We start from the raw sequence: 12419 nt of genomic DNA on the forward strand, positions 1-12419 counted from the left end.
AGGGAGAAGGCTCCCAGACAGCCAAAGAGCACATCAGGGCAAAATGCCAATGGTCTTAATGATATAGCCAATGCAAGTGCAATGGGAGACATCTGCATTTATGCTTTGAGGCTGGCTGGAAGGAAAAAATTGAAAGTGGTGTTGCTGTTGGAACCACTTTCCAATTAAGTGTTAAACCAAGACTTAAGGCGGGGCCCTTTTTTCTCACCATCTGTTCCCAGTTTCCCCATTAGCTGCATCTTGGAAACTTGTGTGGTTCCCTCAGCCATATTGCTTCCCTGAACTCCTCTATCCTCCTCAGAAGGATCTCAGATTCCTTCTAACCTCTCTTCTCTCATCTTCCTTTATGAGTTTCTCTCCTACAGCAAAATTTCGTATCTACTCCAGAGATACTATACTCCAGATTCAGCTATTTTGATCTCATACCTTGAGGCAGGGAGGGTTAATTCAATTTTGAATTGCTGCTGCCAACCTTTAATTTCTTACTAATGTGGTTAATACAGCTCATTCTGGGATTCCTTAAACAGTGTTGTACTTTTAAAGCTTACTGAACTTGCAAAACATATTAATAGGCTACAATAACCAGCGCTCTATAACTAACTGCTGCAGAGCAGCTTTGTCCATGTTTCCTGATAAAATGTGACTGTGCTATTGCAAAAAAACACAATTACTGTAGTTGTATGGTTTAAATCAGTCAGTCATTAGCATAAATATCTGCATTATCCTACAAGTACAATTTTTCAATTTGTAATGTGAGATGTTCTATAGTTCCTTCTCAATCCTGTGAATGAGTTATGCCATTCTGCAGAATCATAAGAGATCAGATGTGCTTTGGCATCCTCCTCTCTTAGTAGGCATCATCCTGCACATACCAATGTTGGTAAGGCAGGAAACAGATTTTTACCATGTGCAGAGCTGATGCAGTCTTGAATTCACAAATCTATTACGGGAAAATCATCTGGGTTATAGAGTCAAGATGATGCAAAACTACTACAGTGTAATATTTATGGTTTTGTGCTTGTGGTATTCTATTTCAAGACAGCAGAGAAATATTCCCATTAATTCCCCCTAAGGGCAATGTACACAAAGGAAAATTTAAAATGAAAGGGTGAACTGTCATTTTTGACCCTGAAAAGTTGTGTGTGAGTAATAGTTTCGGAAGGCACATGGAATGTTGTTTTCTTACAGAAGGAGGGATATGCCCTTGTCAAGGGACCAGTGATACTGGTGAGACCCTATTTTTCTGATGAGCTCATGGAGTTATGTTTTTAACAAAATCCAGATATCCCTCTATGTATAAGCATGGGTATATTGTGTACCAAACACAATGAATTAGTAGAGATATTAATTAGAGGAATGAAAAATATAAATTTCTATGTCCCTATCAAGCTTAAGTATTGAGAACATTTTCTTACTCATTCTGATCCACTAAACAGGATTTAAAGCCCAGCTGCAGCCATTATTTTTGGACAATTCCAACCCATCAAAAGTGTTTTTTGAGGAACAAATCCTTTAATCAATGGGAAAAAAGGGAAAAACATAAGAAAAGCAAAAGTTTTCTGATGTAATTGTTTTTGATTATTATATGTCAGTCAACAAAAAATAATTCTCATTAGTGCACATATAAAATGACAGACAGTGTAGTAGAAGGTAGATTCTTCTCCAGAGGTGCCACTACACTACTCTCAGACTGCATCTTGCATGTGGTTGCTACTGAAATATGTCTTCTGGAGTTAGAAATCATAAAGAAAAAAATACAAACCAATATATTGAAGTGCTTTAGCACATGTTAATAGAAAGCATGTTCATGGCTCATTTTTGCTTTTAATTTGTGTCATAAATATCTTTTGACTTTAATATAATTCTTTTCTTCTGCAGGGATCTTAATCACTCTGTATCTCTTGTACTAATCACTGTTCTGACAGAGGGGAGACACAATTAAACTAGTTTTAAGAAGTTTCCTGCCTTATTAATTTTACCAATGGAAGAGCATTCCCTCTGTCAGATTCTCCTCGGTTAATACCCTCTTGTCTTCACCAGTCTAAGCCTGATGATTCTGACTTAATTAATAATTCTTGATTTCAAAGTTTTCCTGAGAGATTTGGGGTCCCAGACAGCTGACCTAAGGCAGCTTTGGTAGTGTGAGTGGTTACTTCCCCTCATGACCAACACCTTGGTCTCTGCCTCCCTTATATTCATCCTGGCTCCTTTACTCTCAGCTGGGGAAATTCCAGAGGAAAGGTGGTTTAGATCCTAACTTCTACCAGTGGGGTAAGTATTAAAATCTTTGCACAAGACAACAGCCCCAGGCTTCAGCTGATCTCCTTCTGCACCCAACCTGCCTTTGGCTGAGCTCTGTCAGCAGCCAGGCTGCCTCCTCAGCTACTCCTGCTCCTTGTAGGAGCCTTCTCCAGTGGGCACTGGCTTCAGTGGCACTGGTGTGACACTGGAATTTATCTCAAACCTGGGGAAAGGATCAGCAAAATATGCACCTTGAATAGAAGTTGAGTTACATTCTAGACTGATTCTCCCAAAACAGTCCTTGTCTCATTCTCAGAGAGAGGCTGCTCCTTTTGTCTCCTGGACCAGGTGGTGGTGATGGTTTCCTCAGATGGCCTCTTTCAGATTCTTGTTATAAGTCATGTTTTTTCACATAAACTCTAAAGAAACTAAGCAAATGTTATTACCTTAGTTTTTAAAAGCATTTTATTTCCCCACAGCAAACAGTTTGAGTCGTTTTTCAAAACAGCTTGAGATTTACTCAAATGAGAGCTTTAATTTAGAGAGATTGCTTCAGGCACAGGGAATTAATATAATCACTTTTTAATCCTTTAAGTTACACCTTCACTGAAAGCTATCAGTTTTACAAGGCTGAAGAGATTGTGCTATTGTCAGATTAAATTAACTCTACATTTAAACTCACAACAGTTCCTGATTTAAAAAAAAAAGAAAAAAAAAAGATCCTTAGCAAGGATATATTAAAAAAGCCTCAAGATTACAATTGTCTGGAAATTGAAAAACTCACATTCTTAAACTTTAACAAAACAATTGAAAGGAAAACACTACCCACATTTATTTTTGTAGGTATTTCTTTGGGATTATCAAGTAAAAGTAGTCTTGGAATTGGAGTAATTTTAGAAGCAATTCAGGTGTAGCACTTTTTGCTGCACAAGTATTTGCTTTTGTTTCCTACTCAAAAGGATGCTAGGAAAATAAGAAAATAACTTTTTGAGTTGAGGATCATAAGGCCATGTAACAAATGATGCTCCTAGCATCTCATAGTAGTAGCTAAGATAGACTATCGTCTTCCTCACTTATAATTTTCTCTGATGGTTCAGGACAGTGCTTTGGCAAAGTGCTGTTGCCAGCATTGAATGATAATATGCTTCATCATTTGAGAGGGAAATAACAACAAAAATGGTACAAGTTGGAAGGTTTTGGAAGACAGAAACATAGTTTTTAACCTGCAACATGCTTGAGAGAGATCAGAAATCTGGTTTCTGAGAATTCACTGCCAGGTTGGAACAGAGTAAGAAGGACCTGTATCCTGAGTTATCTCTTAGCATGAAACTGAAAGATGAAGTTTTAAATTGCTTTCTATCACTATAATATAATGTAAAATATAGACTGGAAGAAAAGCTGTCAAACCCCCCAAACCTGTCCCAAAGATTAATTATTTTGTCTGAAATGTACAATGAAAGTTTAAAAAAAATCTGCCTATATTCCTAACACAGTTGAAAGACATTAATGGGAGAGGCAGACCCAAGGAAAATATACATGAGGTTGTTACTAGTAGGGCTGTTGCTGTAGATGGCTTACCTTGGTGTCTTTGAGACTGTCTTAAAGCAATACAGACAGACTGTGGGCTTAGCACTGCTCTACCACCATAAATCATATTCTTGTGTTATGATCTGGTTATTGAAATTGTTAGAGAGCTGCCTCTGCCAAAATTAAGGTGCAAAGGAGACCATATGCCAAAGTCAATAATATGGATTTTGTTTAACATTAAATGGGAAGGAGAGAGAGAGAGAAAAAAATAGGAAAAAAGTAGAGGGAGAGAAAGAGAGTAACAGAGAGACAGATTAAGTAGAAAATATTACCACTCTGTGGGTCCCAAGTCTCCCATTGGTCCTCTTCTGGTCTTCTTGGTGGTGAGGTCCCCCAAAACAGAGTTTAATGAACTAGTACACATTTGGGCCAGGTGGGAGAGCCCAGGTACCTCCCCTGGAGGGGACAAGTTTCACTGTCCCTTGCAGCAGACTCTGGATCCATTGCATCACTTTGTGTCACATGCAGGGCTGGTGCAAGGCCTCAGGAATCAGTTGGGGGGTGGGGGCACTTTGGGGGTCTTAGATAGTTTATGAGCCTTCTCAGCTGCCTCTCAGGTGAATGTCCCATGTGTATGTGGCCTTCCAGGGTGGGGGGTTTCACAGCTGAGCAAGTTTGTGTAAGGGAGGATGGCTGTTCACTGCCTCTGACCAGAGGTTGCACCACACACCCAAAACTCTCCTCCTTCCCCTTTGACTGTGTGCAAACCTGGTCTCAGCAGATGAGCCTCCCCCACCACAAACCCAGCCAGAGCTGATTTTCATGACAGCTGCTGGGTTTGGCTTTCCTGGTAGATACATTCTTCTCCTCAACCTTGTTTGCTTCTCCCTAGACCTTAAAAAATTGGTCCAACTCACAGTTCAATGTTCCTGTCAGGAGGCATATTCAGGGATGGGTGGGCTTCAGTGGCTGCAGCTTTTTATAGTTTTGCCATAATGGGCAAAAAGTGCTTCATAACGATGTTTAAACCATTAACCATTACATTGCTGTCTCTCACACATTGAGCCTGGAGAGACCAGGTAGCTCCCCATGACTTTGTTCCTTGCATCTGTTTTGTCACTACCATGGCCATAAACAATTAACAAAAGCCATTGGAGGCAGGATGACAGTGATGGAGTAGGATGCCTAAACTGAAGTAACATGCTGGAGCTGGAACATTAAAAAATGGGCAAAACAAGGGGGCTGGACTTTACAGAATGGTGGAGAAGGTAGGTAACTAGCAGGGACTTGCTGCAGTTTCCTACAGATATCTAAGAAATGTTAGGCATCCAAAAAGATCTAGATAAGAAAAAAAAAAAAAAAAAAAAAAAGTCAAATAATTCCCTTGACAATTTCATTAGGATTTCATTAGGGAAGGGAGGACAGAACAACATAAAGATTTCTCTGGATCAGAGACGTGTTGTGGGTTGACCCTGAGTGGATGACAGGTGCCCACCAAAGCTATTCCTACACTTTCCTCCCCACGAGGACAGGAGAGAGAAATTACAGCTAAAAGTTTGTGGGTCAAGATGAGGACAGAGAGAGATCACTCACCAGTTACTATCAAAGGAAGACAGGCTCCATTTGGGGAAATTACTATAGTTTATTACCAATCAAATCAGAGTAGGGTGAAGAGAAAATAAAACCTAAATCTTAAAACCACCGTCATCTCTACCACTCCTTCTTCCTGGGTTCAACTTAACTTCTGCATTTTCTACCTCGTTCCCCTGAAAACACAGAGAGATGAGGAATGGGGATTGAAGTCAGTTCATCACACATTGTCCTGCTAATCCTTTCTTCTCAGGGAAGGACTACTCACACTTCCCGTTCCAGAATGGGGTCCCTCCAATGGAAGAAAGTCCTCCATGAACAACTTCAAAGTGTGTCCTTCCCACAGGATGAAGTTCTTCATAAACAGCTCCCAAGCGCTCCCCAGGGGCTGCAGGGGAATCTCAGCTCTGACACCAGGAGCACCTCCTGCCCCTCTCCCTGCACTGACCTTGGAGTCTGCAGAGCTGTTCCTCTCACATGCTCTCACTCCTCTCTCTGGCTGCTTTTTTCCCCACATGTTCCCCCTTGTGAAATATGTTGTCCCAGGGGTGTTAATGGTACCACAATTTCTGATTGTCTTGGCCTTGATGAGTGGCGGGTCCACCTCACAGCCAGGTGACAATGGCTCTGTCATACATTAGAAAAGCTTCTGTCACCTTCTCAGAGAGGCCATTTCTGTAGCCCCACAGCCACCAAAACGTGGCCAGGCAAACCCAGTACAATGGGAAAGAGGGTAGAAATGTTTTCTGACTGAATGGACCAGAAAAACTTCAGAGCAAGGAATACTGTTGTCAAGCTGCAGGCATCTAAGGGACAATGAAAGATCAAACAGGCTTTTGCTTGAGAATGCAAATGTTTTCTCAGTATGAGATAATAAGATGTTGTGTGTAGGTGTGAAAGAAAACCTTAGTGGGAGTCTTTGAGTTACTGCCAAGAGAGGGTTACACACTGTGTTCCTTCCACAGGCGCTTGCTGTGTTTGGTGCACCTGCCATGCTGTTAAATAAACACAGATTCTAGAGTCCACAAGGCCCACAATTATGGCTAAATACTAGAGTGCTGCCTTACTGTAAGCAGATATGCTAAGATCTGGCTAAACCAAGAAAAGTTGTGGAGGGTCACCTCTGAGCATTAACCAGACAGTTCTTGAAGAAAAGAAAACTTCATTATTCCAAGCCACATTTTTCAAACGGAGAAAGGAAGATGCTTCCTTCTGATAATAAAATTTTATATTTTGAGGAGACAGTAGTGTTGTGTTATGCTATAATTCTTTTTACAATCATCGCTTCAAATTCTATTTTCTTGTTTTCACATGAAATGATAAAACTGAGAATTTTACAAAATTATGACATTTAAGTCAAATTGTAGTTAGTAGATTTGCCAGCAAGATGAGTCCCATGTTTAGAAAAGCAAAAATAAAGAAATATAGATAGGTTTAAAATGGTTTAAGTGTCTTTTGACTGTTAAAGCCCTTATCTGTTTTGTTTTGGTTTTTTTTTTTTTACAATCCTACATGTAGTACTTGAACATTGGTAGATTATTAATCTCCATGTGGGGTAAACTTCAGGCTCAGGATTTAGAGAGTTTAAATATATGACTTCCAGACCAATGGATATCCAATGTCTCTTTTTTATTGTTTCTTTTTCATTAAAGGTGTGAAACAGTGTAAGTGCTCAGGAAACATCCAAATTGTAAACCTAATAAGTTTTTGCACCAATTGCAATTCTTTTTCTTCTACTGTTAATATTAATTTACAGTGCATATTGCTAATCCTGATAAAACCCTTCTTTCCATTCTTGGATGCTGGTAAAACAGGGTTGCAGATAGGATTGTTAGAGGAGTTTTGCTTTGAACAGATCCCAGTAAGAACAAGTAAAAAGATACAAAGTATTAAAACTTCTAGGTTTTAATGGGAGAGCCATGCGAGCTAAGTGAGAGCTTAATTCTCTTGAAACATCTAGCTATATCTGTTTCTGTAGAACTCTGGAAAGGTATGTACTGTACTGATTTTTGTAACTCATTTTCTATTAGCTGTGTAGTATGACATTTTACTGCTTAAAGGTGACACCAAAACATCTCCAAAAATCAACTGCAGTGAAAAGGAATATTTCCTTTTTTTTTCCAATTTTGATGCTTTACATGTTGCATTATAGGCAGAATTACTGGTGATTTCTCCAGAAACACTGGATAGTTGCAGAAACAACTATCAACATTACTTTTAAAATAAGCTAATGTGAACTGATATGAATAGCTTTTCTTTTTAGGGAATGGTCGCAGAAGCAGTACAGCGCAGGACAAGGCTAAGCTGTTGCCCCGTACAATCCTACTGAATGTAATATATATATCAAGGTGTTGTCTCACTGAGTACCAGTAAAACAAAGTACCTAAAATGCCTGTTCCTTGCTCCTTGTCCACATCATGGGCTTCAGACTCAAGTATACTATTGCAAAAAAAGAAAAAAAAATATAAAAATCCAATTTGACTTCAGAATTTAAAAGCAGTTCTGCTTTAAGCTCAGCCAGCTGAGTTGAGCTACTTGTCTCTGGGCTGTGACAATAATTCTTCCCTCTGACAAATTATATTCAAACTTGAGTGTTGCTCACATAATAAGTTCCCATTCTGAAAGCAAAGACCTTATTGGAGCGCTTGCTAATATTAATATAAACATCTGTCAGACTTCATCTTTGTTCCCTTTAATTGCCTGAATTATCAAATTTTACAGGTAATTTGCTTCCTATGCATTCTTCACAGTTCCCTTATTGGTTTTGATGTTTTATTTATATTTCTTACTCCTTAATTCTGTATTTAATTGTGTCTAGCTTTCATAAGCATCTCTTTGTGATACAGTATGTTGCAATGATACATAGATACAGTATGTTTTTTTGTTAATCTGTGACACTTCAAGCAAAAAGAATTGCAAGATTGTCTAATTTACAAGTTAGCTCCTTGCACATGCTATTTACTTCTGATGACACCTATTACACACCTCATAATGCAACAAACTTCATTTGGTTCAATACGAAGTCCAAAATTGAAAAGAGAATAATGTTGGCTTTTGGTTTTAATTACAATTAATATCAAAATCAAAGCCATTATAACCTGGAATAAAGATCTTGGAGTGTTGTAGTCCAGTTTCTATTTTCAGTTTACCTATGGTTATTTTTCTTCCTGAATTTGAGCTTGAAAATGACTTATAGGTACAGGATTTCTCAGTTTCAAAAGAAATTGTCTAAATTTAAACATAAATTATTAAATATTTCATTAAAATCAAAATAATTAATTAACAAAATCATTTACTTCTTCAATGTTCTCTTTTATTTGTTTGGATTTTTTTTTAAATTTTCTGGTTAAAGATGTTTGCAGTCAGTACACTTCATTTTATTCCTTTTAAAAGGAGCATGCTATGCACTGGAAAATTATTAACTTGGCTCTGAATGGTTGTGCTCATATATTATATATGATAATATATGTGTTAAATTCTGGAGTATGCTTTTAGCCTTACACTATTCAAACTGCAAATAAAAAGGAGTGGAAGTGGCTGTTAGTTCAGTTTACAGTTTATCCCATGGCAGCAGCTTGAGCCCACTCTGCTGAAAGGGTCAATCTTCTTCAAAATCTGCTTTTGATGTGGAAGACACCCCATGGCAGAAGCAAAGTGAGAACTCCAGTTTTCTTCAGTGTGAATCTAGTCTTAGTCTCCACAGGAGTCAGCAGGGATGCTGACCTCCAAGAGGTGAGGTGTCCACCAAAGAAAAGCAAGGACAATCTCAACTCTCATCTCTGAGGCCACGACTAAGAGAATGTCAGTACAGAGGCATTAAAACTTGTGGGTTTGGATACAGTTTCTGAGAAATCTGACTATGAAGCAGTGATGTGTGAAATAGGAAAAGCCTCCCTTTGGAAAACACCATCTTACATCATATACTTACCCATTAAATTTTATTTTTCTTTAAAAATGTGGTTTAGGTTAAATCATGAATGTAAGACTCATCCTCAGTTGAGCAGGGTACTGAAGATTTTGACAGGTGTTGCACAGCTAAAAGGAAGATCTCCCTTAGATATTAAAAAATATCTCCTTAAAAAATATCCACTTCTGCTGAATGACACAATTCAAGGTTGGTGAGTAGGGTGAACATGCCCTCTGAGTGGGCCAACAATGACGGTGTATGTGAGCATGAAATAATTCTACCAACTGATGACCAAGTGAAAATAAATCAATGAAAATACTTCAGATATCTGTGCTGATGACTGTTTTCCTGATTTTTTTCATACCCACACAATTTCTCTTTTTACAAAGCAAATATCCTTGTTAAACTACTATAGCATTAATTTATATTTTCTTTTTCCTAGGGAACTTAAGTCATGCATAAGAGTGGAAAAAGTCAATTTATTAAGAACAGGAAAATGGACAGTAAACAGTAACATTTTCTTCACTGCAGATCATAAAGCTCTTTTAATATTTTTTTTATATTTGATCCAAAAAAGACTGTTTCTCATCTGCTTTGTTTTCATATTGTATCTGAAGTATTCTATGCTAATGAAAACCTTTTTCCAAATGCTTTTAATTGCCTCATTTGTAAGTAGACAAAAAGTTATTTCACTTAGTTGTCAGAGAAGACCTGATAAATATTGTATTTATGGCCATTTCAGAAATAAGTAATCTGACATTTTAAAGACACTACTAATGTGAAGATATAACTTAATTCCTTAAAAATTGTTGAATTGATTTTATCATACAGAGATTGCAGGCTGTTTATTAATTGAAATAATACCTATCTATATTTTATCTCCTTTCAAGATTAGATCCAAGGATTACTAAGTGAATTCCAGGATTTTTAATTGGTTTTTTTCATTATATTTTTTTATTCAATGGAAAGATTCACTTTTTGGATGTGAGATTCTTTACATCCTCCTAGGACAAGTATTCTGCAGAGGTTAACAGAGATGTCATTTTTTAAACAATCTGTAGTTTTTAAAGGACAATTCAATATTGTTCCAGATTTTTTAAGGAAGTTCCTCTATTTGTTTTTGAAACCAAATTCCAGAAACTTTTCAAAATCATCTTTTGCAAAGTTTTAAAGCTGTAATAGCAAAAATTTTCCCAAAATCATGGCCTGAAAAGTCTTCCTACCACCAAAGCAGATGCCAACATGCAAATGCAGGATGCTTATGGGGTTACTGTTGTCCAAAATCTTTCTTTGATTGATTCAGAGCCATTTGCTAAAGGCTAGCCAAGAACTTCAACTTCTTTTAAAGGGATGCTAATGGTATTTCCCTGAGCTGGACCTGTCATTATCTTTGCAGATATTTTTAAATTTAAAATTTCCACAAAAACAATTAATCTTTACCAATTTACCCAAAAGCATTTATAATGTTAGAGAAATGAGACACAGCCCTTCGGGCAGAGCTTAGTAGAATATTGGCATTGCAAACCTTATGGAAAATGCAAGCACATAAGCTCCTGAGAAGCAGGAAGGCAATTCTAGGTCCAAACACCCTTCTACTGCTCTGACACTAGATGACAACAAAAAAATCTAGAGACAGAGAGAGACAATCTGAACTGGGAAAAAACACAGGCCAGGAGAAGAGATTGCCAACCCAACAAGTAGATGAGAAGGCAGAAAAAGAAATGCCAGCTGTTAAAAGGTATGTCTGGGGAAAGGATTTTCTGGCACATGGAGCAAGAGGAAATCAGCTTGCAGCAGGTGCAGAGAATTATTCTGCTTAACAGGCAGTCTGAAAAATTTCAATGTTTTTAACAAGTGGTTCTAACTAGCTGGTTGCAGCGCAGGTCGAGGTCTTTTTGTACAGTGTAAGGGCCACAGATTTTTAAGGACAATGTAAATCACCCAGTGTAAGATGCTGCATAACCCAGGCTGCAGAATTCAGTGATTCCTGTGGTACTGGTGAAACTTGTATTAAGGCACATTTTTAAGTATTACAGTGGATATTAAAGATTTCAAATGACGGTTTGCAAAATGGTAGAACACTACAAAGGTTTTTTGTCATATACTTACTTAACTCTTCTTCCATAAAGCAAACGTCTTTTGTCTTGTCTAAATATATCTAAATTTGGACTCTAGATTTTGGTTCTTAAAATGTCTCTTTTTTTTCTAGGCTTTTTTAGCATTTTTAGCTTTTTTTTTTCTTTCTTGTTTTAGCAGGAAATCTTCTCACTTATGTATTCATTAACCATGATAAAATTTACACTTGAAATTCTCTTGAATACATTCAATAGATAGAAAGGCTGTAACTCTACACAAGAAAAAATTTTCTAGACCCTGCAATTTCTTCAGGGTGCAAAATAGGGGGACACACATAAGCACAAAATGGGAGAGTTGGGGACTTATGACCCAGAGTTTCTAGTTCTCCTTGGGCACAGTGTAGAAAAGGTCCACCAAGGAAATCTTTCACTGTGCAGAGAAAATATTGGAAACTGGCAAGGGCCTTCACATGATGGCAAGTAATAATTGCATCAGTTTATATTCGGTTTTGTTACAATAGGACATAGTTGTGTTGGAAAAGAAATACTGGAAACTTTTATATTGTATTAGCAAGTCCTTCCTTTTTTAGTCCTACTAGGTTTGACATATCACAATCACTTGTGGTGTATAATCTGGCATACTGACATAATGAGAACTGATATGTTGCCTTAATTATAGACTTATTCTGAAAAATGTAAAGTGGATCATAATATCAGAGCGAAGATTTCTGTGGCTTTCAGTAACATGCCCTTTCCAAATAAGATTGTAGTCAAGCTGTGATAAACATACATGTGTGTGAATATGGTCGGTCATATCACATGCTTTTGTAATTAAAACTACACCACATAATTTTATTAAGACATTTTGCAGAGTTTAGAAGTAAAGCAGAAAATAGGAATGCAGAAAGGCATACAGAAATTTTTATAAGTACTTAATGGTAGTTATAATAATAGATTACAACAGATTTGCAATAGCTTTTTAAAACAATTTTAGGGGTTTCTGTAGCAAAATGCAAAATTATATTAAATTTTAAAAATTTATTAAAATGACTGACAAGTCATTTCAAATCTATCAAGAT

Source organism: Camarhynchus parvulus, chromosome 3 (assembly GCF_901933205.1).
Source record: "Camarhynchus parvulus chromosome 3, STF_HiC, whole genome shotgun sequence".
NCBI lineage: Eukaryota > Metazoa > Chordata > Aves > Passeriformes > Thraupidae > Camarhynchus > Camarhynchus parvulus.